Below are 17,514 nucleotides of genomic sequence, written 5' to 3' on the forward strand. Positions count from 1 at the left end.
AAAGGCAAGTCATCGAACAAACTGAAGTGTTCTGTCGGAGAATGGGAACACTGTCTCTGTCATTCTCCACCCACACAGGCACTTGCACTGAGCTATGCAGAAAATCTGTGAAGTATTGAAGTATCCACATTCTATTCTCATTTCTGCTAATTTGTTCATTGAAAATTGTTCTAGAATCCAGGAAAATAACTTCCCTTTCCTATATATGTAGTTTTTGCAGTTTTCTAGCTTTGGATTTTTTATCTAATTAAAAAAAAAAAAAAACATTTTTTTTCTTTATTTGTAAACTCCAAACTATAATTTTTACCTATTAGTGTTAACTATTTTTCCTACACAATCTGTTTATAAGGCTTCTTGGATTGATTTATTTTAAAATTTAATCAGTTCCAAATAGAATAAAGTAGTGTACATATTCTGGAGTCATAGATAGTTTCATTTGAAATGTGATTGTGTATGGGTTTTAAATAATAGAAATTTATGTTCCTCGCAGTTGGCTAAGAGTGATCATGATAGCCTCTGAGTACTGACATTGCATCAGGCTCTGTGATAAGATTTTTAGACTTAGTAACATTTAATCTTTATAATCATCCTTTGAGGAATATTGTAGAAAATAGATTGCCTAGGATCTATTTTTCCTCTACTTCTTACTACCTGCATTTTATCCAAAGTGACAAAGGGTCAGTTTAGGGACTCTATCGGCGAGCCTTCCTTATAGCTTCACACAGCCATTAGACTGAGTACCGGCCACGAAGGTGCACAGGGGTGTTGTGTGGGACTTAAGCTGTCAGGAGGTTCTCCTTTGCACCCCCCTCTTTCGACCCCACTTTTTCCTTCCTGCTGTCTGGATTACAGATATGAAGTCCAAAAAATCAGCAACTGGGATGAACCCTGGTGGTTTGATAATGGAAGCCAGTGCTGAGAACAGAAATAAAGATGTAGTTCAGTTCCCGGATGAGTTTCTAGAGCTACCCTACCAGACTTGACCAGTCTGTGTCCGTGCCACTTTTATGACAGACTAAGTCATATGTGCATGCAACACTGATAAGCTGGATAGTTTACTATCTGCTATCCCACAGACTTTTAAATTAGGACACAGGTATTGTTATGATCTCATTGGTATCCATTAAGAATCTTGCAACTTAACCATGGTATGTAATTTTTATTATAGCTAATACTTAGTGTTCATTTGACTCTAAAACCCAATCTTTTACTCCTAGATTTGACTGTGAGTATCTTAGTTAGGCTTGAATATATTTATGCTCCCTGAAAACAAAACAAAACAAAAAGCAAAACAAAAAGCATTAACTGGAGAGAATGCATATAAAGTAGGTGGTTAGGTGAAGGGAGAAGAGAAAAATCAGTTATTTAGGAAAGCAGAAATTGTATCATGAGATATAATATATGTTGAATTCCTTTATTATATCTTCTTAAAAGTAAGTGTAATTATAATTGTTATAATACTTTGGGTTGTTGAAGTCATGATGCATTTTTGCATAGAGAAATGTTGAAAAATACATCATGACTTTTCCAACAATCCAATAATAGCTAACTTCTATTTGACCAACAGTAATAAGAATGTCCTTTGACACAAAACATTTTCAATAAATGGCAAAATTCATATTGAAGAATAATGTAAATTGTCTTCATTGACACATTTGTTGCCCAGAGAGGAAAAAAATAGAAGAATTAGTTTTGCAGGAAATAAGTAAAGAAGACTATGGAAAAGGATGTTTTATTGGAAAGCTCATTTGGATGACTGGCATTAGAACTTCCTGACTGAGCAAAATAATGGTTTAAAAACCGTCTGTTCAGCCTATCAACTCCCATGCAAATTTCCACTATACTTTGTGAATTCATTTAGATGCAAATTATAAATAATAAAAAAATCATAAACAAATCACGGTGGCAGACAGGGAATAAACAGGTTTGTGTCTAGCACTTTGGAAGCGGTGGTTGCCTAGAACGATTTAAGAGATGCCACTCCATTGCTTTCCTTGAAATCATGCTTCATAGGTGACAGATGGCACAAAATCAATAGCTGATCAGAGAATAGCACTTGGCATTTTATCCTGTGAGTGGGAGGAAAAGGGTATTTAAATTTTAAGGGAAAATCACGGTGCATGAGCAGTATCGGAATACAAAGACTGAGACAAATGCTAAGGGAAAGAACCATTTGCTTTCCATTCAGTGACCAGAGACCCCATGAACAGAAATCTGGCTTGTTTGTAAGAGCTCAGGTCAAAATGATAATTTCACCTGGGCTCATTTCCCTAGGACTTACTGTTTAATTTCAAATCACTGATACTTGTCAGACATTCTTTCCTATCTTGGGTAAATATGCATGGGCACTTTTTCATGTGACTGTACATGTGCTTAAAACAAACAAACAAAAACCCAAGGGCTGAGGAGACAATTGGTGCTCATGAGGGCACTGACTGCCCTTTTACTAGCCTTGTGATCATGAGTTGTATGTCATCAGGAGGAAAATCCCGTAATATGTGCTCTCTGTCCTCTTCATATTTTAGACTATTCTTGCTGAGTCACTGGAGCAGGACCTCAGGTCTATTGCTCTAGGGCAACATCTGCCCTTTGCCATAAGCCGAGATCTGAATTCTTCCACCTATGCCTCAGATCCACTGCAGCAACACTTCATCACTCTCTACTGTGTGTGTCACTGAGGTGAATCACCAGGCCTGAAACACAGAAGAGATCATTCAGAAATTCTGAGAGGTGTCCTGCAGGCTTGCTGACATTGGTGTGTATGTGTACATGTGTGTGGTATGTGTGTAAATTGGAGTTACTAGAAATAGCTGAAGCTAGTTCATGGTAAAGATACATCACAGAACCGCCTATAGTTCTTGCATAAATGAGGAGCATTTCCTATGGAAAACCTTGAGTTTATGGAGGTATATATGGTTATTGTACACCTCCTGAAGAAAAACACTGATTGATTATACTTGGAAGTAGCAAAAGCATAAATCATAAGTCCTTTCTACAAACTATGGCAAGCAGCCAGGCATTTGTCTGTGAAAGCAGAGGTGGAAAATTCATCATGACACCAAGACCAGGAAAAATGAAATGATGAGAAAAATGTTCATGCATGTACGTCTTTGTGTGTGTGTGTTTATCACTGCTGTTATTCCCATCTCTCAGGAAAGCCTCTTCAAGGAAGCTTCTAACACTGTTAAGCCAATGGGCAGGTTTGAAGAGAAGGGCAGGGGAAGCAGTACAATTACTGGAGCTAGTGGTCAGAATGGGAGTCTAGGGTCAAATTATATTACCACTTTTAGTTCTTGTGTGGGACCAGAAACAATGTTTATCATTTTGAGTTGAATTCAGCCTACATATAGGTTTTACAATAATTGCCTTAATTGTGAGATTTGACCTCCTCTCTGGTTAAAATTCTCCATCTCATGATGGAGAGTTTATATAAAATATTAATCTGAAAATAAAAAGAAACATAAAAAAAAACCACTTCTAGTCTCTGGGGCTAGCCTTGATTAACAATGTTTCTAATGTTCCAAAATCTATCCTTGATCAATCCAGTCACTCACTTTCAGATATACATGAAGATAAATTTATTTCAGGGAATGTTTTTCAGTCTCCTTTAAGGGAAAGTAATAACTCCAGAGACTTAGTCTCAAAATGTATATGTAGTGAAATAATAAATATTAATAAGTAACAAAAATGAAATTCTCATGTATTCAAAGTTAGTCGAAAGTATTTCTAAACTTTTATATCAATTTAGGCTATGTTACCCTGCAGTAGTAAAGAGCTCCTAAATGTTAGCGCCTTAAATGCAAACATTTATTTTCATGTTAGTATTGGCTGGATTTACCTACTAGAAATCTGGGAATCATACTTGGTATCTCTTTCTTCCTTGCCATTTCATTTCACCCATCTTCCCTTCTGTGTACACACATTTTCTCTATTTCTTCCCTCTACTTTGATGAACAGACCATCCTCCTCTTCCCGGCTGTGGAAGTCTCCCCATGCTTTCTGCTTCCACCCTTACACCTCTGACCAATTCTCCATACAGTATAAAGGGGGATTTGGGGAACCAAGTAAACGACATAATAGCATCTCTCTGTCTCTCATTCTTAGGACAGTCTGAAGCCCTTAAGACCTTCCAATGGCTAATCAAGCTTGGCTTGATCTAGTCCCCCCAAGTCTTGTGTTATCCTTTTCTCTGTCCTTGCTCTCTCTGCTTTAGCCAGTGATGTTCATTTGGTTTCTCAAAGTTTCTACCGCAACTTAACTCACGGCTTTCACACCTAGTGCTCCCTAGGGCTGAGTCACTGTCGCCCTTTCCTTTTCTACCTGCTCCATCCCTTGGCTGGTCCATATTAATATAGAAAGCCTCAGATTAAAGTTCAGTTCTTCAGGGAGCCAGCAGGTAGCATGAAGGTTCTTCATCCCACATGGCCAGCTGTGAGGTTCAAGTCCTGGACTCGACAGTTTGTAAATCACACTGGGCGCCTGTGGGTGCCCAAAATCTTGAGCGAAGACTGGAGGAGAAGGGATTTCAGTGTGACTTTACCCCCAGGAAGGAGGGGCATGACTTCAAAATCTTTCCCTCTTTCAGATGAGTCCATGTGCCCTACAGTTCTTAAAAAAACCTTCTCTCCCTGACAAGTCAGGTACTATGTTCAATTCTACTGAGGGCTTCTTAAGTTTCTCTTCTCTAGCATTTACACAAGACATGCATTTAAGTACTTTATGAAACTTATCGGATAGGGGTGACTCTGTGGTGCAGTGTTGATGCACTGCTGAAGAGAAGCCATATCCTACATGCTAACCCTCGTTTGAATTCTGGATGAAGAACTCCAGACTCATACAGTAGTGCCCAGGACCTGACAGGCTGGAGGACTGGAGAAAGATCACAGTGCATCCGGATCCTGTAGAGCACGCTTTCTCTTCCTTAATCTATCATGAATTTAAAAAATTATTAGAAACTAATTGGATATATGCTTTTGGCCATTTTTGCCATGATCTAAAATATCTAATGGCTGCAGAGAGGCCCTCTTAATTCATTTAAAAACCTTTTCCACTTTGGGGACCAGCAGTTGGCATAGTGGACTCCCATGTAGTCAACCCCAGTTTGAGTCCCAGACCCAATGGCTTAAACTCACGCCAGGCATGTGTGCATGTGTGCCCAAGATCCCGAGAGGAGAAGAGAAGGGGTTGTGGCATGGCCATCCTTTCTGGGGGGTGATTTTCTTGCTTTTGGTCTCTCTTTCTCTCTGTGTCTTTCTGGCGAGCTCACATGCCCTATAACAACAACAACAACAACAAAAAAAACAAAAAAAAAATACTCTAAAAAAAAAAAAGAAAAGAAAAACCTTTTCCACTTTATATAGATAGCTCTACCTTTGCATTCCCTATATGAACTTACACTGACTAGTGCGGGGTTCCTCAAAACAAATATTTAGTGCAATCATAGACATAAACCTGGATCATTATATTTATTTCAGAATTAATCTTCTCATATAGCAGTTTAAAGACAATTAAGATGCAGTAGTAAGCCCAAATGATTTCTAAGTAGGCATTTTCTCCTCTCTTGATGGTGTTTTCATGCTCTGTAACAAGGGAGAATTTAAAACAGATTTGACTTAGTAAAATTACAGCATCTCCTGGGCTTGTCACCAGATTGTGAAGGGAATAATCTGAGTATATTTTTAATTGTCTAAGAAATTAAGTGGAAAAAGACTTTAGGCTGTGAATTTCTAGATAAGCAGCTGTATTAAACTCCTTTAACCATTAGCATCAACTTCTTCATAGGCTTCTTCTAAAGACTGCACTTACATGAACTGAAATTCATTTACATAATTTATGTGAATTTGTGTGCCCAAACAATGGACCCCAGTAAGAGCTAACACAAACATATCACAAACAACAGCAGCAATAGACACTTATTCTCTCACAGGCCTTAAAGCTACAAGATGAAATAATAATAAACACCAATAACACATGCTAGTAATGTAGTAGGAGCTTGAATCCTCCTTTCTCCACATCCCTCTCTTATTTGTTTTGATTTTAGTCAACTGAAATATTAAGTAATTTTTTGATTGTACAGTCAGGTTTTCACATCTTCACATTCTGTATCCATGGATTCAACCTATTCTTTTTTTTTTTTTTTTTGGAGAGGTTTTTGCTATAGGGCACGTGCGCTTGCCAGACAGACAGAGAGAGACAGAGAGATAGAAAGCGAGAAATCACCCCCCCAGGGGGGATGGACATGCCACAATCCCTTCTCCTCCATGCTCCTCTCGGGATCTTGGGCATGCACGCACATGTGCCCAGCGTGAGTTTAAGCTACCGGGTCCGGGACACGAACCGCGGTCAACTACGTGGGAGCCCAGCAACATAGCCATTATGCTAACTGCTGGTCCCATGGATTCAACCTATTCTTAATTGCTTTTTCTTAAAGCCTAAAGAAGAAAAAAATGCCAGTTAATATAATACAAATAAAAATACTATATAATGACTATTTGCATATCACTTATGTTGTATTAAGTATTGTAAAACATCAAAAATTGATTTAGAATGTGCAAAAGGAAGTGCATGGGCTATATACAAATACAATGCCATGTTATGTAAGAGACTTGACCATGGCCCTTGAACCAATCCCCTGTGGATACTGAGGGATGACTGCATCTACAAATACGAGAAGTAGGGGTCAAAAATAAAGTTTTTGACTAACACAGAAGTAGCAATAATTGTAAACAAACTTCTGGTTTCCCAGAAATCAAGATTTGCCGAGACATAGCAGTAAAAGATGATAGAGCATATTAGAAAATTGTGTCTTTAATGTATGAACCTTCAGGTTCTCACACATGGTAGGAAGGCTGACAGGTTAGCTATTTTAGGATATATCCAGCTGATACTTGGTAAAGAGATTTCATGCCCACTCTATATTGGCATTTATTTGAAAATAATTTTCCCCAGTATTCGCTTCTCATGTGACATGATCTTTATCCTATGCTTTTTTCTCTTTTAAGCAGAATATGCCGTTGATTTTCTAAGTGCACAAGTAGAATATGTTCTTGTGAAAGAATGTGACTAAAGCCTGCAAAAATCTTTAATTGGTACTTAAATTGGAGCAGCTGTCTTTCTGCAGATAGCCTGGGCTCTGGGAACCTGCTCAATGTAGCTCAAGGCCTCCTCCCCCTCCTCTATCCCCACAGCTAAGAGTTACGTGTTTTCTCTAAATGAAAGTCCTCTCCTCAAAACAGAAAAATGCATGTGTGCAAGAAAGAAGGTTCCTCTACAAAATGCCTGTCCTAATTCTGCAGCTGAAAGAATCTTAGCTGAAATATTGGCCCTACAGTTTGTATCTGCCAGCTAACGGTGGACAGAGGTGAGCCCTTAAACCCAACATATTTCCAAGTTCACTGTGTTGTTACCCTCTCTTTCCTTATAGAATGCTTATAAGAAAACTCTTCTTAGAATGAGCTTATTTTCTCTGCCTTTTGATAGGCAATGAATGTTTTTAGTGTTACATAAGTTGTGTTTTGGTTGTCTCTAGGTGTTAACCTACATTGACTTAGAAAAGGGTTTCACTGAATCATAGGATGTGAGGGTGTTTTTATTCCATTTACTATCCTGAAGTAAGATTTTATTTTATTTTTTAAGGATTATTTTATTTCATTTATTATCATTATTATTTGTTTAATTTGACCAGAGACAGAGAAAGTCTCCAAGACTCAAACCATGGTTGGCTATGTGGGAGTCCAGTGCCTTAACCACTATGCCACCTGCTGGCCTCTCTGAAGTAAGATTTTAATTTACTGCATTGGGATGATAAGGTCTCTCCTGTTTTAAAGACTATCAGTGGGAAGATATTCAAAATAACCTCTAAACATGGTCTATAACAGTGCTTCATCTGCAGATAGCTGTTTAGAAAGGAAAATTCTCCAGCCAGAGGAATAGGTGGTAGTGGGCCACAGTTTGCTTCCCAATCTTTGGGGTGATTCTGTGTCTGCTGACGTTTGAAGGGTAATGAGCTGCCTAAAACAGGTGGAAGTGCATTGGGAATGGCTAAGAATGTAGAACCTGGAGTCGAACTGCCTGACTTCAAGTACTGAATGAAAGTCTTTCTAAACCATGTGTACTTGGGTAAGTTACCTATATCAAGTTTTCTCATACGTAAAAGTAGGATAAGGCTACCTTTACTCATGGGTTTACTCTTGGGATTAAATGAGCTATATAGATAAAAGATTTGGAATTGTACTTGATATATAGTAAGCTATAATTAAAGTTATTCACTCACTTTTGGAAAAAGAAAATAATTTGCAAAGTTGGGGCCTATAACTGATATATACCTTTCAATGTACCTTGCCATCAATTAGGACCAACTAATGAAGACATTGCAGCTGGTCATTACAGTTTTATATAAGGATTATATATCCATATCATGAGAGTATATATAAATTCATGACAGGAGAAAAATAGAATTTTGGCATATTGACTGATATATTTGCTATATTGGTGTATTACATATTAACACTCTCTTAAAGTTTCGGGTAGGAAAATAAAAATTTAACATCTATATGTGCCCAAGTCATGAAGAACAAATAAACAAAAGACAGCAAATTCAATAGATTACAAAAACTAAGCAGTTTTCCTAAAGAAAAACCTCCCTTCAGATTGATATCTGTTTGTTGTCATAGATTTGCTGAATTCCATCTTAATTTGGTTGTTTTTTTTTTTTAAAGAAAGCTTTCAAATAAATAAAAAGAAATTTAGCTTTTAATTACATAAAGTAAGCCTGATCTGGCTTACCCTATGTTGTCACCTCCACATTAAGCATTGTTATGATATATTTTATTCAGAACAGCAGAAACCTCAACGGTTTCTGGTTAAGTAATACTCAGATTGTCAATGCCATGAAAGTCATGATTGGGTCTTTTCACTGCTGTTTCTTCAGCAACTAGGACAGTGTTTGGCACAATGCAGAATTACAAGTATTTGTGGGAAAATGAATGAAAATTCTATCCTGTTTTCCTCTGTGAACTGAAAATCACATTTCATTTTCCAGATTTCAGGTCCCAAGATCCCTCCCAATCACTATAATACACTTCTTGACATTTGCATTACTTCAGGAGAGTGCCATAAAAAAATAGACAATGATATGATGACTATCCATGCGCCTACCTTCAAAACTGTGAAACATTACAGTTATAAAAGAAATCTAACTACTGTGTTTATTCGTAAATGTTACTTATATAAGAATAGTTGTAGTATATTTGCAAATACCTAAAATCAATAGATAAGCATTATTATTGATTTACATTTTTTAAAGTTTTATAAGATTTATTTCCCATTCTACATCTCTCAAGAAACTTTATTTTTTTGCTCTTCAACATATTTGTGAGATTTATATGTATTTATAAGCATAGACCCATTTTATTTATATTTGTTATTATAGCTATGTAGAGTCCTTTGTATGGATAATCAAAACGTATTTATGTTTCTTCTTGGAGAGATTTTATTTCTTGCTATTATAAACAATGCTGAAAACAAGATTCTTGTATATATCCTCCAGGGTAATTGTGTGAAAATCTCACTAGGCATTTTAACATTTATATTATTGCTGAATTACTCTCCAAACAAGTTGTACCAATTTATTCTTTAGTAAGCATTGTATGAGTCTCCAACCTCTTTAAAACTTTTAGGATTTTCAGATGGCTTAAAATTTACCAAACCATTATTATTTATATTCATTCATAATCATTAGGAAAAATGAGTAATCCTTTAGTTGTTTATTGGACATTTTGAATGCCCTTGTCCTCAAATCATATTATTTGCCCATTTCTCTCTGTTTTCATTTTTTTATTAATTGGAATGGCTTTAAACATACATTTTTGATAGCTGTGCATTATCAGATAAGTCATTCCAAATATCTTCTTCTTCTATTTTGTTGTTTGTTATTTCCTATTTTTTTTTTTTTTTTTTTTTTAGATTTTTGTTGTAGGTTGTGTGTACTCACCAGATAGACAGAAAGCAAGAAATCACCCCCCAGGGGGGATGGCCATGCTGCAATCCCTTCTTCTTGATTCTCCTCTCAGGATCTTGGGCACACACACACACCATGCACGAGTTTTATGCCACGGGGTCTGAGACTCAAACCATGGTTGACTACATGGGAGTCCAGTGACGTGATCCTTAAGCCATCTGCTGGTCCCTTATTTTCCTTTCTTTGTGCTGTCTTTGAATATACAGACTTTATAGGTATTGATACAGTCCATTTTATCAGTATTTTCATTTATTCCTGTGATTTTTGTTTACTCCAAAACCATAAAGATATTTGTACTTTTTAAAATTTGAAACATTCAATGTTTTACACCATTTAATTATTTAATTCATCTTTAACCTATGTGTGTAAGGGGAATCTAATTGTATATATTGTTACCTTATGGAAAAGCCATCGTGTCAAGATCATGGTCTATCTTGTTCCCATTACTTGATAATGATTCTATCATTTTTCAGTTTTGAAACATGCATACATGTGTTCTAGACTCAATTACTTTGCCTTTGTTTTCAGTTGTTATCCTTAAAACAATAGCATACTATCTTAATTAACATCTTTATTTGAGTTTGAAGTGTGGATAGGTAGTATTCCAAACCTCATTTACCCTCCCCAAATTTGTCTTGGTTGTACTTGGCTGTTTGCTTTTAGACATTAATCTAGAACTAGCTTATTTGGCTCTATAGAAAATCTTACTATAATTTTTATTAAAATTTCATTAAATTTATATATTGATACTGAAAAAATTTTTGCTTTATGACATAGAGAATTCTTATCCCTTTGCTATTTCTCTCCATTTACTTAGATCTTCTTTTAATGTCTTTCAATGAAATGTTTTCATTAGTTCTGGAACATTTTTTCTGGCTATTCCCACATATTTTATAATGGCTTTTTGCTAACATAAATATCTTTTAAAATAATTGCATTTTATGTTAATTTATAGTATAATATAACAAATATATAGTATATATAGTATAATAAATATATAGTATTGTATATAGTAAATATATAGTATAATATATAGTAAATATAATAGAATAATATAACAAATATAGAAATATTTGTTTTTATATACAAATCTAAAGGAAATTTTATTGCAGCATGATTCACAGTAGCCAAATATAGAATAAAATGTAGATATTCCTCAGTGGATTAATGGATAATGAAAATGTGATAACACACATACAGCACAAACACAAACATACAATACAAACACACACATACTATAGCATACTATTCAGCTGTAACAGCAAATAAAAGCCCATCATACAAAGCAACATGGATGGGTCTGGAGAACATTAGACTAAGTGAAATAATCCAGGTACGAAAAGGTAGATACTTTGTTTGCTTTCCTATGAGGACACTAAATCATTTTTTTTGTTTTTATTTTTGTTTTTTCTAAACACAACTTTGAGACAATTTGTTTTGCAATAAGATCTGGCTCTCTGTGCAAAGGGCTTAAGTTCTGCACCATAGGGACAGACCTCTAATAGTTAAAATCAAATTTCCTTATCTGTTGAAATGATTAGTTTTTCTTTCATCTTTAGCATGGTTAGTTTCATTTTCAAATGTTAATGTTCGTATTTCTAGATAAACCCAAATTTATCATCTTTTGTATACATTCAATATTCTTTTTTCCAATATTTTATTTAAGATCATGCTACATTCACAAATACAACTTTTGCATTGTTTTTCTCTCCTCAATTGTTCTTATCAATACTTGTATTAGGTTTTTTGTCCTCATACAATTACTCTAAAATAAACATCGTCTGTTTTCAATATTTAATTTGGACCTGGAAATATATTGAGCAACAAATCTTTTCATAATACATGCACATCCTATTGCCTCCTTTTTTCTTTTTTTTTTCATTTTAGAGAGATATTTTTTGCTATAGGGCATATATGCTCACTGGAGAGACAGAGAGACAGAAAGCAAGAAATCGCCCTCCCACAGGGGGTATGACCACACCATAATCCATTCTCCTCTCAGGATATGAGTGTACACACTCATATGCTGCTGTGAGTTTCAAGCCACCAGGTCCAGGACTCAAACTATGGTCAGCCATGTCGGAGTCCAGTGCCTTATCCACTATGCCACCTGTTGACCCTTGTGTTCCTATTTTTAAATATTATTCTTTCCTGAATTCCTTTCCAGGACATCTAATAATTTCAGTCAGTTTCCCCACATATAAGTAAAATGTGGTCTAATGGAAACAAAACCTGTTAGTGGGTATCTACCAGAAATTTACAGAAAACATTTAACTATAGAAAAGGAAGCTAGATAAAATTATTATGCTCAATAGTAAAACATTGGAGGCATTACCTTTAATATAAATAGAATCTGCCATCACAACCAGTATATGTTGTAAAAGGTTATATTTTCCTATTATTTTTATTATTGTATAAAGACCACTCCCCTTCCCTTTTGATTTTTACGTCAAAGAATACCATGCTTGCTCTTATTACAGTCACAGCAGCTCTCTTTAGGTTAACATTTTCAAATTATTCTCACATCATTTCTCATGTTTTGCATTTTATTTTGCCATTTGATTCCTGCTTATTAGTTACAATTGGGTTCTAAATAATTTCCAATGGTTTATTCTTTTTTTTTTTTTTGAGAGGTTTTTGCCATAGGGCATGTGTGTTCACCAGAAAGACAGAGATAGACAGAGAGACAGAAAGTGAGAAATTACCCCCCAGGGGGGATGGTCATGTCGCAATCCCTTCTCCTCCATTCTCTTCTCAGGATCTTGGGCACGCACACACATGCACCCAGCATGAGTTTAAGCCACTGGGTCTGGGATTCAAACCGCAGTCAGCTACATGGAAGTCCAGCTACATAGCAATTACACCAATGGCTGGTTCCTCCAATTGTTAATTCTTTTTTATTTTTGGAGAAGTTTTTGCTATAGGGCACGTGTGCTCGCCAGACAGACAGACAGAGACAGAGAGACAGAAAGCGAGAAATCACCCCCCAGGGGGGATGGTCATGTCGCAATCCCTTCTCCTCCATTCTCCTCTCGGGATCTTAGGCATGCACGCACACATGCCTGGCGTGAGTTTAAGCCACTGGGTCCAGGACGCGAACCACTGTCGACTACATGAGAGTCCAGCGACATAGCCATTACACTAACTGCTGGTCCCTCCCATGGTTAATCCTATCCCTCTCTGGGACTTTAAATTTTCAGGAAAGCTAATAAAGAACTTGTTACTCTGTTTTACAAAGTTGATTGTTTCAATGTTCTACTGTCTATTGCTACTAAATAAGTGTTTTCCATTTTGCCAGTCCTAATCTTTATCTTAATCCTCAATTTACCCTAACTCTAAAACTAACCCTAATCATGATCCGAAATTTAACTTCATAGCAAAATCCCTTGGATTAATCTTTGATTATTAAAACAGAATCTAGATATTAATCAGTAAATTTTTATCTTTTAGAATCTTGGTTTTCTAAGTGTTACTCTGTCACTTTTACTTTCTTAGTAGGTCTGTATGTTCTAACATATCAATCAACCCTTTTGCAGAAGTCCAAGTCTACACCTTGTTTTTGTTTGTTTGTTTGTCCCTTAAGTTCAAGAGTCACATGACTTGACATCTTTGCAATGGTATATATTTGCATTTGGAGTTATAAGTATTATCCCGTTCCCGGTCCAATTGTTTTCTTATATGACTCACTAGTATCATCCACAATGTTTTTCTTCTTTGAATGTTATAGCTACTCTTTTCCGTAGTAAATTGATTTACATATTTATCTGAATGTTTTTCTCTTCTCTCATCACATTTTGTTTCAATTCCTCTTGATTAGTTTAGCTGGCCTCCAGGCAAATACATTCTCCCAAGAGAAGATAATGTTTGAGCTTGACAAAGCTTAGAAATAATACGAAAATAGGGGAGATATTCTCGGTAGAGCAAACGATGCAGAGGCAGAGATGTAACTATGTGACTATGTGACTAATATTATTAATATACAGATAAGTGTGGGATTTCTGACAGAAAACAATGAGAGTTTAGGCATAAACTGGCATTGAACAGGCTTTAATTTCAAGGTGAAAAGGAGGATTTTATAGATTTTAAATTTCATCCAAAGGTGAGCAGTGCTGCTCAAAATGATATGCAAAGTTGATTACTGTGAAAGTATCATACAAAATACACAAGAGATAAAACAGGTACATAGGTTTGCATAAAAATCTGAACTGAAGTGCCAGAGAAAATGAACAAGAAGTGAGAGACTGAAGGGAAATGAGGAAAATGGGGTGAGACTGAAGGGACACAAACAAAAGGGAAAAGACTATGGTGATACATATATATGTGTGTGTGTGTGTGTGTGTGTGTGTGTGTGTATATATATATATATATATATATATATAGAGAGAGAGAGAGAGAGAGAGAGAGATATTCTTTTCCTCCTTTTTTGGAGAGGTTTTTGCTTATAGGCTGCTTGCCCTTGCCAGAAAGACAGAGAGAGAAAGCAAGAAATCACCCCCCAGGGGGGATGGCCATGCCACAATCCCTTCTCCTCCATTCTCCTCTTGGGATCTTGGGCACGCATGCACATGTGCCCAGCGTGAGTTTAAGCCACTGGATCCAGTCCTCAAACCATGATCGGCTACATGGGAGTCCAGAGACATAGCCATTACTTCATCTGCTGGTCCCATATGGTGAGATATTTTATCTTTTAGAGAAAATAGCATCCTTGGTACATTTAGGAAATAATACAGTAAAAATAATTGGGGAATAAAAGATGCATTTGTGTTTCATGTGGTGAATTAGAGGTACTTCCATGTAGTTCTGGGTTCGAATTCATTTTATACTTAAAAGAGACTGCTAGATTCAGCCAGAGTCTTCTGAGAACACGAGTGTGTAGTCAGCTGAGACTGATGCTCTAGTATGACTTTTTTCACATTGCAATTGATAGAAATCTAACTTGAACTAATTTAGGCAATGAAGACTATTTTTTGGAAGATTACTAGTATAACTCAGACTTGGACAGTTTTAGGTGCTGAAGAAACAGGCACGGGTACTTGGTCAAACCCGAATTCTGTCCTCAGTCTCTCCACCTCTCTGCTTGTTTTGAATGGACTATTTTATTCTGTGATGGACAGACTTCCCCCTACCCCATGCTAAAAACTGTGATTTCTGAAGAAATGTAAAGCATGCAATTAGAGAGTTTTCTAAAGAGGAACTAACAGTGGCACTAATAGTACTATTTATGTAACCACAATGACATGAAATCTGGATATGTGCTCAGCTTGATTTGGTCTCAGTAGTGAGTCTATTCTCTAAACCATTCGCTGTGTTCAGGAGGAGGGGAACTATGATTAAAATTCACCCCTGCATTCATGAAGGTGGATATATCATTAGAGGTAATGGTAGAAGGGGACTCTGTGACTATAAGAAAAGAACCACAGTTTTGGTTGAGATAGCTCAACTTAAACCTCCTGATTTTATGATGTGGTAATAATGAAAACATAGTCGTAACCGTATAACTGTGTGGCGTGATAATACCTATGCATGCTATACCAGTCACCTGGCCAACATCAGTGGTTAAAAACAAACAAAAAATCAGGAGCAGCAGATGGCATAGCAGTTATGTTGCTGGACTCTCACATTAGCTACTGTTGTTTGAGTCCTGGATCTGGAGGCTTGAAACATGCCAGGTACGTGTGTGTGCAAGTCCCAGATCCCAGGAGGAGACTAGAGGAGAAGGAATTGCAGCATGGCCATCCCCCCCGGAGGTGATTTTTCACTTTCCCTCTCACTGTGTCTGTCTGTCTCTTCAGCAAGCGCACATGCCCTAAGGCAAAAATTTCTCTAAAAAAACCCCCAAATAATAAATAAAAAAACTTATGGGCTGGCAGTGAAGTAGAAAAAAACCCTTTAAATTAAATGGATTCATACTGTTTCTTAGCAAATCTGTGTGCTTCTAAATCAAGTAAGGATTTTATCCAAGGCATTGTCTTTGCCATAATTGGAATCAAACTTGCTGAGACATCAAAGAAATTTCAAGATGGGTAAAGGAAAAGTCTGAGCGCTCAGGAAGAAAATCAATTGGTATGTATCATTAGGGTGGGATGAAATCAAACGCAGGAACAACAACTTTGGACAAGCTGACTTGGACCAAGCCAGAGAGCTAAAATGATGTGAAGTTGGGTTCATCTATAACAGAAGCCATGAGGCAACTGCTGTCTGGAGAAAGCAGGAGCGATGAAGGAAAGTATCATACAAAATACACAAGAGATAAAACAGGTACATAGGTTTGCATAAAAATCTGAACTGAAGTGCCAGAGAAAATGAACAAGAAGTGAGAGACTGAAGGGAAATGAGGAAAATGGGGTGAGACTGAAGGGACACAAACAAAAGGGAAAAGACTATGGTGATACATATATATGTGTGTGTGTGTGTGTGTGTGTGTGTGTGTGTGTATATATATATATATATATATAGAGAGAGAGAGAGAGAGAGAGAGAGAGAGATATTCTTTTCCTCCTTTTTTGGAGAGGTTTTTGCTTATAGGCTGCTTGCCCTTGCCAGAAAGACAGAGAGAGAAAGCAAGAAATCACCCCCCAGGGGGGATGGCCATGCCACAATCCCTTCTCCTCCATTCTCCTCTTGGGATCTTGGGCACGCATGCACATGTGCCCAGCGTGAGTTTAAGCCACTGGATCCAGTACTCAAACCATGATCGGCTACATGGGAGTCCAGAGACATAGCCATTACTTCATCTGCTGGTCCCATATGGTGAGATATTTTATCTTTTAGAGAAAATAGCATCCTTGGTACATTTAGGAAATAATACAGTAAAAATAATTGGGGAATAAAAGATGCATTTGTGTTTCATGTGGTGAATTAGAGGTACTTCCATGTAGTTCTGGGTTCGAATTCATTTTATACTTAAAAGAGACTGCTAGATTCAGCCAGAGTCTTCTGAGAACACGAGTGTGTAGTCAGCTGAGACTGATGCTCTAGTATGACTTTTTTCACATTGCAATTGATAGAAATCTAACTTGAACTAATTTAGGCAATGAAGACTATTTTTTGGAAGATTACTAGTATAACTCAGACTTGGACAGTTTTAGGTGCTGAAGAAACAGGCACGGGTACTTGGTCAAACCCGAATTCTGTCCTCAGTCTCTCCACCTCTCTGCTTGTTTTGAATGGACTATTTTATTCTGTGATGGACAGACTTCCCCCTACCCCATGCTAAAAACTGTGATTTCTGAAGAAATGTAAAGCATGCAATTAGAGAGTTTTCTAAAGAGGAACTAACAGTGGCACTAATAGTACTATTTATGTAACCACAATGACATGAAATCTGGATATGTGCTCAGCTTGATTTGGTCTCAGTAGTGAGTCTATTCTCTAAACCATTCGCTGTGTTCAGGAGGAGGGGAACTATGATTAAAATTCACCCCTGCATTCATGAAGGTGGATATATCATTAGAGGTAATGGTAGAAGGGGACTCTGTGACTATAAGAAAAGAACC

This window comes from Tupaia chinensis, unplaced genomic scaffold (assembly GCF_000334495.1).
Source record: "Tupaia chinensis unplaced genomic scaffold, TupChi_1.0 Scaffold000085_1, whole genome shotgun sequence".
Classification (NCBI taxonomy): Eukaryota; Metazoa; Chordata; class Mammalia; order Scandentia; family Tupaiidae; genus Tupaia; species Tupaia belangeri.